Here is a 14,119-nt window from a genome sequence, read left to right on the forward strand (position 1 = left end):
CGCCGATCTGTGCTTGACGGACCTGGGGCGCTGGGGGCGGCCTGGGGAGGCTCTGCGTGCCGCGCATCGGAGGCTGCTCCTGCGGTGCTGATGACCTGAGACGCACGATCGGCTGTCGGTCGGAAGGCAGCGAGGAGCGGTGCTTCTGGCCCGGGCCCACGCTGGTGCTCTGCTCAAGTGGTGCTTGCCTTGGCCCCTGGCTGGGCGCCGGTCTTGAGCTCTGGAGTTAGAGGTGGTGGTTCTGGGGGCTGGGCCCCTGCACCGGCTGGGTGCGGTGGAGTCTGCGGTGTCCTCGGCTGTCGGTTGGACAGCGGCGGGGGGGTGGGAGGCCTCCCCCCCGCGACATCTTGCCACGCATTGGTAGCGGACACTGCGGTGCTGGTGTCCTGAGGCGTACCATTGGCCGTCGCTCGGGTGGCAGCGAGGAGAGGTGCTTCTGCCCCGGCGCCCCTCTGGTGCCTTGGTCTTGCAGTGCTCGCTTTGGCTCCTGGCTGGGTGCCGGGCCCTGGGTCTGAACTCCTGGCTTGGGGGGCCGGGCCCGTGCGCCAACTTGGTGCTATTGAGTCCACGGTGCCCTCAGCTGTGGGTCAGACAGTGGCAAGGGGTGTGTGAGACCCCTTCCCCCCCCTGCAGCATCCCATAAGAACCGGGCTGGACGTAGGCCCCTCTCCCGGCAATGAGGCCCTCTGGAGGACTGCCGTACTGCAGCACACAGCGGGTTATGGAGGTGAGGAGTGGAGTTGTTTAGAAAAAATGAGAGAGACCCCTTAAGCCGACCAGGGGAATAGGGTACTATTTTCTAGTAAAAAGAATTTTCCCGTGGTATAATATAATGTAGGAATTAATCGTGTTGGAAAACTGAATTGTTATATTCAGATACACAATCATAAGCCCATGTGTTAGGATATGTCTAATTAATATAAGTCATACCACTATACAATTTAATAAAAACATCATATTTTATTAAAATCCAGTTAAAAATAAGCAAAACAAAAGCAATTTATGATCCTGTCATAAATGCGCCTGTTGCCAACATACAAATAACATATGTACTTAGAATAAGTTCTACTAAATTCAAGAGCACAATTAATACACCTTACTTTGGTACAGTTTTTCAGACCCAACAGTAAACAATAACTAAACCCATCAATTAACAATCCCACAAACTTAAAACAGAGAGACAGAGATAGACAGTACAATTTGTCATTAGGTAACACATCCGTTGATAAATTTCAAAACGGCTTTTCCTATACACAATATACAAATACAGTGTCTGCAAAAAAAGCTGTTACCACAGATTGTGTTGTAGTGCTGCGTCGACGCGTTTCGATGGTTTAATCTAATTGTCCATCTTTTTCAAGACAAAAATTGTTTCATCATCTCTCTTATTATAGGCACTGTTTGGTTGCCGTTGTAATATACACCTTATAACATATCTTGATATCCTCGGATTCGTGGATTGTATATTAGTTCTTTATAATTTAGTCAAGAATATCTTGTTAAGCGGTATTGATTAGCTGTGTTTCAGGACCCTGCTCCTGCGTCTTCTCAGTACGGGTCCGATTATTCTTATTGTGAAACTCCTCCTCGATTTATCTTTGGAGATTTTCACCGTATTCTATGAGGGAAATCGCTTTGCCTGTTGTTTAAATATTGCAGAGTGAGGCGAACACATATCACCTCCTGGTTGCGGTGTTATCCCCCTTACTACGACGCACAGTGCCGTCTCTGCGATCTTGTACAGCTTCCAATGGGTTCCTCTTGTCCTCCTGACTGCCAGGAGTGGAGTTAGCCACTGACTCTGACCTGCTGCCGTGGTTGGCCTGCCCTGGGTGGTGGAGGTTCGGCCGTCAATCCGGGTGGCGGGAGGTCGGTCTCCTTCCAGGTGGGGCCTCCCCCACCCTCATCGCAACCTAGGGCTCTGGATGTGCAAGGTTTCTTGTGCCCTGCGGCTGGGGCAGTGGCCTGGGGCCCCTAGATACTGCGCGTCGCAACTTTCGACAGCATGCTCCCCTCCCTGGCGTGCTGGTGACGTGCGGGTGGTACCTCGGGTGCTAATTCGAGCGGCGGTGGCGTGCTGAGTGGCTGCTTCCTATCTTGTGGGCCGCTGTGGATCCAGCGACTGGGGGTGGCCGGAGAAGCTTTGGGGGAGTTTTGCCACCACATCGGGTGGCGTCAGTGAGAAGCCTTGTCAGTCCTTCTGTCCCCCCACCCTCCAGCTGGCCCTCTCCCCGCACGTCCCGGTATTGTGCCCCGTTCCCTCACCTGAGCCGTCCCTTGAGACCTGGTCCTGACGTTGATCCCGCTCCGCCTGTGGGACCCCACACATCTGAATTCTCGAGTGGGGGTGCAGATGGCCCTGCGGGGGGGGTGGGGAGTATTGCCCATTGATCGGGCAGTGGAGAGAGGTGGAGCAGCCCGGCCCTCCCCCTTCCTCCCTCCTCCGTTCTTCCTTCCTCCCCATTGATCGCCGGGGACACGTCTGGACCTCCTACCTTGCTGGGCAGCGGCCATGGGTAGAGACAAGCCAACAAAAACACCCGTCACCCAGACTAAAATAGACCGGTTCACTACCACAGACTCTGGGGCGACCGGGGGAACCACGGACAAAGATGCCCCATCCGCTGCGGACCTGTCCACTACCCTTCAGGCTATCTATGCCTCGCAATCTTCGGTGGAGGGCAAGAATGCTGAAGTCGGAGGAGGAGGCAAGATGGCGACCGGGACGGCAGCGTAGACTCCCGGCTCCGTGAACCTCCGCATCCCGCACGGATATCCTGTACGAGATCCTCAGCCTGTGCTACGCGGTTGTGTTTCTGAAGGAGAGTGGCACCCGATCGTGTGACTCCGAGGTCTCTGGCTGCGGTATCGCCGGAGAAATGTGCATTTGAACTTAGCGGCCCCTGGAGCCGGGACCTCGAGTGGACGCCGTGGCCGAGTGGAAGTTCGACAACAGCGGCCTGTGGTGACTGGGGGAGTCGGTCCACCGGAGCGGTGCCAGCTTTGACCTACATTTCGTCGTGGTCGTTTCTACTGTCAAGCGTAGCGGACCGAGTGCACGCCCGGGGGTGCAATTCTCAGATCCTCCGGTGACTGCCCCTGCCTTTGATGGTGAGCTGCCCAGATGCCGCCCGTATCTTGCCCTGATCCTTGCGGGCCGCTCCCGGTTTTTCGCGGGAGCTGGTCCGTGGTGGGGACGACTGTTGCCCGTGACCACGCAACGGATAACTTTTCGCCTGCCCCCGGAACCCGGTCCCCAGCGACGTGGACCTCGAGGCGCTTGTCCCTGGGTCCCGGCCCCGGTGCGGGTCGGGCATACTCGGCGGCCATCTTGTTGCGATGAAGCCTACCATCCTGTCCGCTGTGTCGCAGCGGGTTTGTGAGTGTGTGACTTTTGGGAGTGTGGCGGAGCGATCGCAGAGAGCTGTGCTGGGGTACGGCGACCTCCTCGAGGCCCTTGGTGCTCTTCACTCCTCCTTGGTTCATGGTGTCGGGGTCTTGGGGAGTAAGCTCGACGGTGTGGCGTCAGCGTTGGGACAGTGGCGGCCCGCCTGTCCTCACGTACACAGGGACTACACACGCGGCGCACAGGAGGACACGGTGGCGGCCACCCCCGAGGATAGTGCACAGCTGGACGCTCCGGACAGTATGCTACCGTGTGCTCGGCCAGCTGAGGGCCTGATCTGTCCCGGAGGCATTGGACCTGAGTGGGAGGTGGTGGCCTCGTCCCGTACATGGCCTCCGGCGATCCAGGGACAATTCCAGCAACATTTGTCAGCTTTGGCTGCTTCTGCCTTCCTGGACCTTGAGTGCTGTGCAGATCCTGGGGCAGCACTGGGAAGCCTGTCCCTCCATGCTGCGGACTGTGTTTATGCTCAGAGACTTCCTACCCACCTGTGTGCGTCGCTTCTCGGTCGTTTTTGGACACTCCTCTACCTTGGAACATCGGTTATGGTGCTGGGTCGAGGGGTAGGCATGGGCAGAATTACAAAGAGTGGTCAGGGATAAGGCTGATCCTTCAGGGGTGGTTATCTAGTGGATGGGCGGGCTCAGGGGTTGCGTGCTCCCCTGGAATAGCTAATAGCATAATAGGTGCATAATGCTCCCCCTCTTTCTTTGATACGATCGATTTTGTGCTGCTTATTGTTCACTTTGGGAGATACTTACCGTGCGGGAGGGAGAAGCCGGGGGTATGTTTTGAAGGCCCTCCTCCAGTTTATTAATACTTTCTCTACCCCCCCGTCTGGTGGGGTTCTTTTCCTGCTTCTTTTTCCCTATTCTCCTATATTTCGGGTCTGGTTCCAGGGCGACAGGCACACTGCTGGGGGGGGGGGCGTACTCATCTGCAGAGGTGCAGGGTGGGGGGTTGGGGGAGGGGATTCTCTAGTCTTTCATCTCTTTTTCCATGGCCTCCTTTTTCTCCTCTGATTCTTCTTGTTTTTCCTTTTCTGGGATCAGTGTGATACGCCTCCTTTGTTATGACTCGTTGCCATTCCATGTGTGCCACAATTTCCGGGGTGTTCTCTGGGAGTTTGGGCGGGGGACTGCAGGCGCAACTGTTTATGATATTCTTCCCCATCCTGACGTTTTTGTGTCTGCGCCATTGATCCAATAGATTGCGGTATATTGCTTACATCTATTACTCTGCATACCTTTTATCGTTGTTGGGAAATTGTTTGGCACCTGATCCTTCTGTCTTGTTCTATTATAAAATGAAAACCTTTTTCTCCTGTTGCCCTACCTGCCTTGTTCACAGTATTAGCATGAGGATTCTGCTCCCCGAAATGCTGCCTGTGTTTACATTTGATCGTTATTGCTCTGATTGCTTAGCGGCCGGCCCCGGGGGGTTGTAGGCCCATATTTGTTCTTGATTGAAATGTCAATAAAGGTTTTCAAAAAAAAAAAAAAAAAGAATGCTGAAGTCCGGGTCCATGTGACCCATATCCGGCAAGACCTTTGAAATGCCATGGCCCGGATTAAAGAAACTGAATTCCGAATATCCGCCGTGGAGGATGAGGTCCAGCAGCTCAAAGGTCAAGTCGCTCGTCTCCAGTCTCACACCCAGGAGCTTCACCGGCGAGCTGAGGATGCCGAAAACAGATCCCGTCGCAACATCTTCACTTGGTGGGATTTCCGGAGGGTGCAGAACTGGGCCGGATGGCGGTCTTCGTGGAGCACTGGTTGCGCTCATGGATGCCCAAGGGCTCCCTCTCGCCATGGTTCGTGATCAAGCGGGCACACCGCTCACTTGCACCTAAGCCGCCACCGGGAGCACCCCACAGATCGATCATAATACGGATCCTCAATTTTAAAGTTCGTGACTCTGTTCTGGCCGAAACCCGTAAGCAGCAACACCTTAAATATGAAAGCCAAACGATCATGATCTTCCCCGACTATACTCGCGAGGTCCAGGGTCAGCGCCGCTCGTTTGGGGAAGTCAAGCAGAAGCTGCGCTCTCTCAACATACAATACAGGCTCCTCTTCCCGGCTTGCCTGCGAGTTGTGTTTTCAAACAAAACCCTCTTCTTTGACACCCCTGATGAGGCATAGACATGGGCAACAGAGGAGCACCCCTTACAGACCGGCACCCAGAACCCGTCACCCTCGAGCGCCGCTGGAGGTGTCCGTCAGGAGAACCCTGCACCCCCGGCCGCAACGTAACCACTCACACAGGCTGCGGGGTCAGAGGCGGGCCCGTTCAGACTCACCATTAGGCCCCTCTCGTCAGCTGACGCCTGGGACGCTCCCCGGGGGCCCCCTAGCCATGCAGCGATCTGGTTCTTCCGGCCGCTCGGACCCTGGGGGTGCCTCACCTCGGCCATAACTGTTGGACCCGCCTGATACGGATCTCTCTCGTAGCCCGACACTTCTCAAGGGACCCGCTTGAGCCCACCTTTACCTTCTGGTTGCAACCTGCTCCACGACCGGGGGTCGCACATCAGCTCATCACTACTTCAATTTCCCGATGGACACAGCTATGCCCATCCTACTATGAGGAGGGGTCCTCCACTATTCCCCATTTCCAAGCATTCTAGTTTGGTTCTCTCTTAGTTCTCCACTGTTAGGGCGACAGATGCTTCTGTTCCTGAAGTATAGGGGGGGAGGGGTTGGGGCAGGGGGGTGGGGGGGGGGGACTGTTGTCCCGAGTCGTATTGGTTGTTTCCTTTGTTTATTGTACCAGCACTTCTCTTCAGCTGCGAAGCGAACGCACAGACCCCAACACTGTAGACTTACACCTGCTACCCCGCACGAACACACCACTTCGCCCGCACCCACTGCCAAAGCCAGGTGTCCGACCCTTCACTCAATCTCCCCATGTCTGACAACTATACCAGGATGACGTTGCTCCACATCATGTCCTGGAATGTTAATGGCCTCCTAGATAAGGTCAAGTGCACAGCAGTCCTGCGATATGCCCAGCATCACACTGTGGACATACTGATGCTCCAAGAGACCCACCTGGTAGGCAATCACTGCCCCTTCCTGGCGCACTATGGTTATGGCGGAATCTGGCGCTCTGGCTTTACCCGAGGATCACAAGGGGTGGCTGTCCTGATACGCCGCACTCTTCCATTTGTTGCGCGTAAAGTAATCCAAGACCCTGAAGGCTGCTTCGTCATCTTGGAAGGGAACATTGGGGACCGGCCTCTGAACCTTCTCACTGTATACTCCCCCCTCCCTGCTGTCCTCCACACTTATCGCATCGCCACACTAGTGGCTGCCCTGCCCCCGGGAACGACTGTCATTGGGGGAGACTTCCACGCAGTTATGGACCCCGGCCTTGACACGGCTGCGGCCCCTTCCGTCTCCCGAGCTGCTCAATCTAACCTCCTGTCAAATTGGGCTGCTACTTTAGGCCTCGGAGATGCCTAGAGGCTCTAGCACCCGACAACTTGAATGTACACCCACACATCGGCTTCCCATCACACACATTCCCGGCTGGATTATGTCTTCTTGCCGGCCTAGGACTGTCGAACAATTCAGGCCAGCATCATCCTTCCCAGGGGTTTATCAGCCCACTCCCCAGTGACGATGCAGATGGCCAACCTCCTGGCATCTTCGCGCCCGATCAGGCGGTCAAACGCCTGGTTCCTCCAGGACAAGGAATTCAGGGAACAGGTAGGGGACGAGCTTCGTCATTACTTCTCCACTAATCAGGGATCGGTTTCTTCTCCTGGCACCCTATGGGAGGCCTGTAAGGCCACCATTCGGGGCTTTGCCAAAGGCCAACTCAAACTTAAGCGTGCGAAGCAGGACTCCCGGCTCACACTTCTGGAGGCCCAGGCTGTCCTACTTGAGGCCCAATCTCCTGAGGAGAGAACTGAAGCCCAGGATAGAAGACTAGCGTTTCTGAGGGACGAGATTAAGCAGACTTCCCTAGAGGCCTCTTAGCTGCTGTGGAGGTTCTCTGTAGCACAAGTGTATGGGTGGGGAGACAAAAATGGAAAGCTCTTGCATCGTTTGGCCACCTATCCTATGGCCAACTGTATCATCCCTGAGGTGATTGACTCAGATGGGACGATCCAGCAGACCCCTGTGGCAGTGGCCCAATGCTTCGCCACATATTACGCTACTCTCTCCTCTGTACAGCCTCCCAATCTCTCACTCCCGGAACTCCTCCAGCGTGAACGGCTCCCCCTTGCACGACTCATTGAATCCGAGGTGGAAGAGCTGGACCTTCCGATCGCCCCAGAAGAGATCAATGATGCCATTTCACGCATGGCCGCGGTTAAGACATCGGGGCCAGATGGACTCCCGCAAGAGTTCTATGCGTCCTATCGAGACACGCTGGTTCCCCACCTTCTAGAGGTGTATCATGAAGCAGCTGACTGCGGCTCTTTCCGTCTCGAGACGGACTTGGCCACCACAGTGGTGATTCTGAAGTCTCAGCCTCCCTCGAAGCATTGCTCTGACTACCGCCTCATCTTTCTCATGTATTCGGAGCTCAAAATATTCGCCTCTGTCCTAGCTAACCGCATACATCCATATCTGGACTAGCTGGTCCACCCAGACCAGTGCGGATTCATTCCCTCCATGGGAACTAGACACTGCCTTAGACTTCTCCACCTTGCTCTCGCGAATCAGCAACAATTGACCCCCTATCTATCTCTTCTTCTCGTGGACTTCGAGAAAGCATTTGATTCGGTGGACTGGTGATACCTAGAGGCAGTGTTGATGGAAATGGGTTTTGGAACCCCCTTCTGCAACCTGGTCAGGAGGCTATATTGTAAACCATGGGCCCAGGTAATGGTCAAGGGATCTCTTTCATGCCCCTTCTCCATCAGGAGAGGTAGGAGGCAAGGATGCCCCCTTTCGCCCCTCCTCTTCACGTTAGCAATGGAGCCCTTCGCATATCTTGTTCGCACTGATCCGCTTCTCACGGGATGGAGATGGCCCGGCTTGGAAGAGGACAAGATTGCCCTTTACGCTGACGACGTTCTGATATTCTTAGCAGATCCAGCTCGACTGGTCCCTCAATATAACCCCACTAGTGAAACAGGTTTGTGCTGACCTCCTTAAATGGCAAACGCTGCCATTGAACCCTATGGGCACAATAGCTCTTTTTAAAATGATGATTCTGCCCAGATTTCTTTATATGCTTCAGAACACGCCCCTCTCCTTCTCAAGGTCGTGGTTTCGGGAGATGGACAGCTTAGCCACCAAGTTCTTATGGGGAGGTCAGAGGCCAAGGCTGGCCCTCACCCAGTGCCAGATCCCACCCTTTGATGGCGGTCTGGGAATGAAGAATCTATATCTTTATTATTTAGCGACTCGGCTCCTTACCATACATGATTGGTTTAATGGCGGCTGGTCGGACCCGGCATACCGCTTGGAACTACATAACTTGGGCTTGTCTAACATTCAGGTGATGCTGTACGCGAACACCATCTCCCAAACCTTGCCTGAGGTCAAGCGCGGGGTGCTTCTGGCCTGGCGAGCCTCTCTGCGTTACACCCACTGGTCGGATAAACTGACCCGGTATACCCCATTGTGGAGCGGTACATGGCTCCGGGAAGTCGCCAATCTCTCAGGCATTAGAGCATGGGATCTCATTGGGATTTCACAACTGGGGGATGTCTGGGTTGGGAACCATATGCGCACCTTTCAAGACCTGCAGACCCGGTACTCCCTCCACGCCTCCCAGTTTTACCGTTACCTGCAGTTGCGCCATGCCCTCCACTCTCATATCTCAGAGGACACCTCCTTGCCCGGAAGCCTAGTTCATGACCGTCAACTTGGAGAAGGGTGGGATCTCCAGCATCTATCGTTCCCCCACAAATAACACCCCCAACTCCCTATCCCACCTCAAGGGCAAATGGGAGGGTTGGCTTGGGCCCCTGGATGACCCTGATTGGAGAGACGCATTGGTGACTCCTAAAACAGTCACAGCCTCAGCAAGGCTCCGACTAGTTCAAATATACTATCTACACGCTGCCTACCTCACGCCGCTGCGTCTTCATCAGGCTTGGCTCCGAACTGATGAATCCTGTCCCCGCTGCAAATACTCCCAGGCCGATTTTTATCACATGGTATGGCTTTGTCCCGCAATCACGCTCTATTGGGAGTCAATAATGGGGGAGCTCACTGAGGTCCTGGGTTGGGAGGTTCCCAGTAGCCCAATGAATGTGCTCCTGGCCATTACCGAGGGAATGGATGGTTCCAGAGCTGAAAAACTTTCTAAACATGGCTATGATGGTGGCCAAAAGAGACATTGCGGCCAACTAGCTGAACTCAACTGCACCCACCATGTTGCATTGGTGCAGGGGGGTGGACTGGTGCGCTGCACAGGAGCGGCCCATGTATGAGGACAGAGGCTGCCTGAAGACGTTTCGTAGAATGTGAGGCAAATGGGTCGGGTGGTAGAGGATTGATAATCTCAGATCACTTATGGACTGGGGCGAGTGCGATGTTATCTTCTTGCTTGTCGGATTCTATACGCTGGTGTAATATTCTACTGTCTTTGTTTTAACTGTACTAATGGCTGGTATTGTTTTTCTTTTGTTGGTTTTCATACAGTCAATAAAATTGATTATTAAAAAAAAGAATTATGTTTTTAATATATGTGTTAAATATTTAGAAGTTATCAATTTTTATTTTTATTAAATTTTGTGTTTTTTAGTTCGTTACCAGGTTGTGTGTTTATAGTGGAAAAGGTTGGGAAGTAATTTAATCATAATAAAATAATGATTTTTTATTTATTTATTAATATTCATTTAATTGAGAATTTAAAGTGTTAACCGTGGGAAGTAATTTATTAATTATTAAATGGTTGTTAATTAATAATAATTATTTGGTAATTAATTATGGTAATTGTGTCATTGTTTTAGGTGCAGGTTGTGGGGGTTATAGGGGTAAAGAGTGGGAAGTAATTTATTTTTAATAAATATTACATTGTTGATTAATATGAATTAAATAATAGAAAATTAAATATGCAAATTGTGTAATTATTTTAGCTGCGGGTTGTAGGGTTTATAGGGGCAATGGGTGGGAAGTAATTTATTTTTGATTAATTAATAAGTAGTTGTTAATTGATATTAATTAATTGAAAATTAATTATGGAAATTGTGTAATTAAGTTTAGGTGCAGGTTGTGGGGTTTATAGGGGTAAGTTGGGTAATTAATTTTAGGTGCAGGTTGTGGGGTTTATAGGGGTAAAGGGTGAAAAGTAATTTATGTTTAATTAATTAATAATTAGTAGTTAATGAATATTAATCAATGAATATTTAATTAGGGTAATTGTTTATTTTTTGTGGGTTTTACTTTTATAGGGGTAAAGGGTGGAGAGTACATTTATTTTACTTACTGTATAATTTGTTGTTAATTACTATTAGTTTAATCGAAATGAAGTTTTAATTGTGTAATAATTATTTTTACAGTTTATTTTAGGTGTGGTTGTGGGGATTATAGGGGTAAAGTGTGGGAAGTTAATTAATTTTTATGCGCTTTAATTTGTTTTGTAATTATTACTATTTCTTTAATTGGTAATTAATTATGTTAATTATGGAAGTACTTTTTTTTAAATGTAGATGTGGGTTGTGAATTGTGTGGTGTTACAGGTTAGGAAATTAAAAAATGACATTTATGTAATAATGTTTATGTTTCTAAATAATTCTAATTAAACACTTATTTGTTTGAAAATTATTTATTTTATTTAATATAATATTTGTAGGTAAATTTGTTTTAATATAAAAATTATATATATATTTTAAGTTTTTTTTATTTATTTAGTTTTAAAATATAATAATATTTTGTTTGTTTTTAATTTTGAAATGACTGGAGTGGGAATATTAATTGTTACCCCTCTGCAATCCAACACTTTCCCTACTGTTGCACTCACTGGAGTGGGAATAGTACATTTTATCCCACCACTATCCAACACTTTTCCTACTGTTGCACTCACTGGAGTGGGAATAGTAATTTTTACACCTCCGCTATCCAACACTTTCCCTATTGTTGCACTCACTGGCTTAGGAATTATAAGTTTTACACCTCCACTATCCAACACTTTCCCTACTGTTGCACTGACTGGAGTGGGAACAATACATTTTATTACTCCGCTATCCAACACTTTTCCTACTGTTGCACTGACTGGAGTGGGAATAGTAATTTTTACACCTCCGTTGTCCAACACTTTCCCTACTGTTGCACTTACTGGAGTGGGAATAGTAATTTTTACCCATCCGCTATCCTACACTTTACCTACTGTTGCACTCATTGGAATGGGAATAGTAATTTGTACCCCTTCGCTATCCAACACTTTCCCTACTGTTGCAGTGACTAGAGTGGCAAATTTAGGTTTAAAGATTTTTAAATAGTTTAATGTTTTAATTGATAATAGAATGTTTTTTTATTAGATTTTACGTTACTGGTAGATATATATATATACATAATGTTTTTTAAATTGTACATTTGTATATCATTTTAAAATGATAAAATAAATTAAAATGAATAGTTTATGAATTGTTTTAAAATAAAAAAATAAATATATACATGTATATATATATATATATATATATATCACACTCGATGACTTGAATTTCCTCCCACTCGCCACACAGCACTGGAAATGAAAACCACAAACTCCTCTGTAGTATGGGCGAAAGTTCTTTTAATCCACAACGGTAAGAGTCATTGCGCGTTTCGGACGATACAACGGCCTTGATCACATGTGGAAATACGTTGCAATGATTGTGTTTATACCACCCTACAGTGTCACATAACCCAAAAAAAAACAACAGTGAAAAAAGACAAATCCTTAAATCTATTTTTATGCATTTGAATAAATACTAATGCCTAAAATACAATGCTTGACATGGTATTACCAATTAATGTCGGCCGGCAAAACTTGCTAATAGTAACAAAAGCAGACTTAATAATGCAATGCTTTATTTAAAATTTGAATTGATAACAGATAAAATGGCATAAAAATGTATCAATTATTCAAAACTTCTTAAATATATAAATATAAAAATTATTCATTTATATATGTATTAAATACTGTAAACACCAACTTAGCGCCACCATTGACAATGGAAGTAATATAACCCATCTGGTTTACTATCTGCATGAATGCACCATTGAATGTTTCACCTTGGTAGCTGGTGTATCAGTATTCAATATATTCCATAATAATATGCTCCTATGATACCATTTAGTATATTTAAAAAAAAACTAGTTGAGGATAACAATGCTAGCTGTTGAAATAGTAATATGTATTAAAGTGCAAACGCAAGTCAAAAAGTGCTATGTGCTATACAGTACTAGTTATCTAAATGTGCAAATTATTGGTACTTATAAAATATTAAAACACATCTAAAAAAATATATTTTATAATTTTATGAGGTTACATATTTATTTACATTTTTTTATTAAAAAGTGGTATAATCTATAATATTGTGTGTGGCTGCAGAAGAATATATATATATTTTTTATATTTTTTTCTCTCTTATGTTAGCTACGTTTAGTACTTATTGTGTCCTAAAAGCATATAGATAGCTGGTGGAATAAGTGTAATGTCATAATATACCTGTATGAGGGAGAAAGATGCATTTGATAAACTAATAATAGAAAGTTGTGAAGGTCCTCTGTAGTGTTCAGTCCATTGGAGGCTTTACTATCAAATTCCAGAATCATTTGTGCTTCAAGTTGCCTCAACATCCATTCCCTATTGCTACCACGTCTGAGAACAGGGATGGCGTCAACTACAAAGTATTTTAGACAATATAAGTTATTATTGTGTGCCATTTTAAAATGGCACGCCACAGGATAGTTGGTGTCATTGTTAACTATGGCTCGTAGGTGTCAATGTATGCAGCTGCACATGAGTTACAAGACATTTCAACAGCAAAACCAATCTCTTACTCTCATTTCATGATCATATCTTGGGAATAAATTGGTATGAATGTAAATCATCTTTCATTAAGCAGGCAATGCAGATATGGTCAGCTGTGCATAACAAACATTCATCACTGAGTCAAGTATACTACAATAGGAGCATATGGTACAATTTTGAACTACTTAAAAAAATAACAAGATAGACCAGCAAAGAGGGATCATGGGCATTCAGAAGGTCAGCATCGCACATACCTCACAGTCCAGACATGGGGGGTGAGACCGTGGCCTCTAGCACAAACAGCCATAGTTAACCGTTGACATTTTAGCATATGTTGGTTCCAAGAGACCCCCCCTTCCACGTGATTGAAGGAGGAGATGTCAAGCACCCAGTGTGCCTCACATGACAGAGCAGCTGCTCTATCTAGCCATGTCAGGAACACCCCTGATAGGTCTATGACCATGTGTAGTGAGCCTAGCCCTTCAAGTGTCTTTCACCCATCCAGTGGCTCTTTCTGTGTATCCTCCAAGTCCTGTAACATGTTGTCCTACAGCTTAGCTATGGCAAAACTGTGGCGGCACACAACTTACTCCATGTGCATCCCAGTTGCCTCAGCCATACCCCATTAGAGAGTCGCTGCGCCCAAGTGTTGCAGTGTTGGGAGTGCAGTGGCCTAACAATGCATGCTAATGGCCTGGCGAGCTATGAGCATTTACAAATGCATCCCATCATTGGATACCTTTTAAAACCTCATCAGCATGAATATCCCTAGCTGCATCCCCTCCA

The sequence above is a fragment of the Triturus cristatus genome, chromosome 4_2, assembly GCF_964204655.1.
Source record: "Triturus cristatus chromosome 4_2, aTriCri1.1, whole genome shotgun sequence".
Lineage (NCBI taxonomy): Eukaryota > Metazoa > Chordata > Amphibia > Caudata > Salamandridae > Triturus > Triturus cristatus.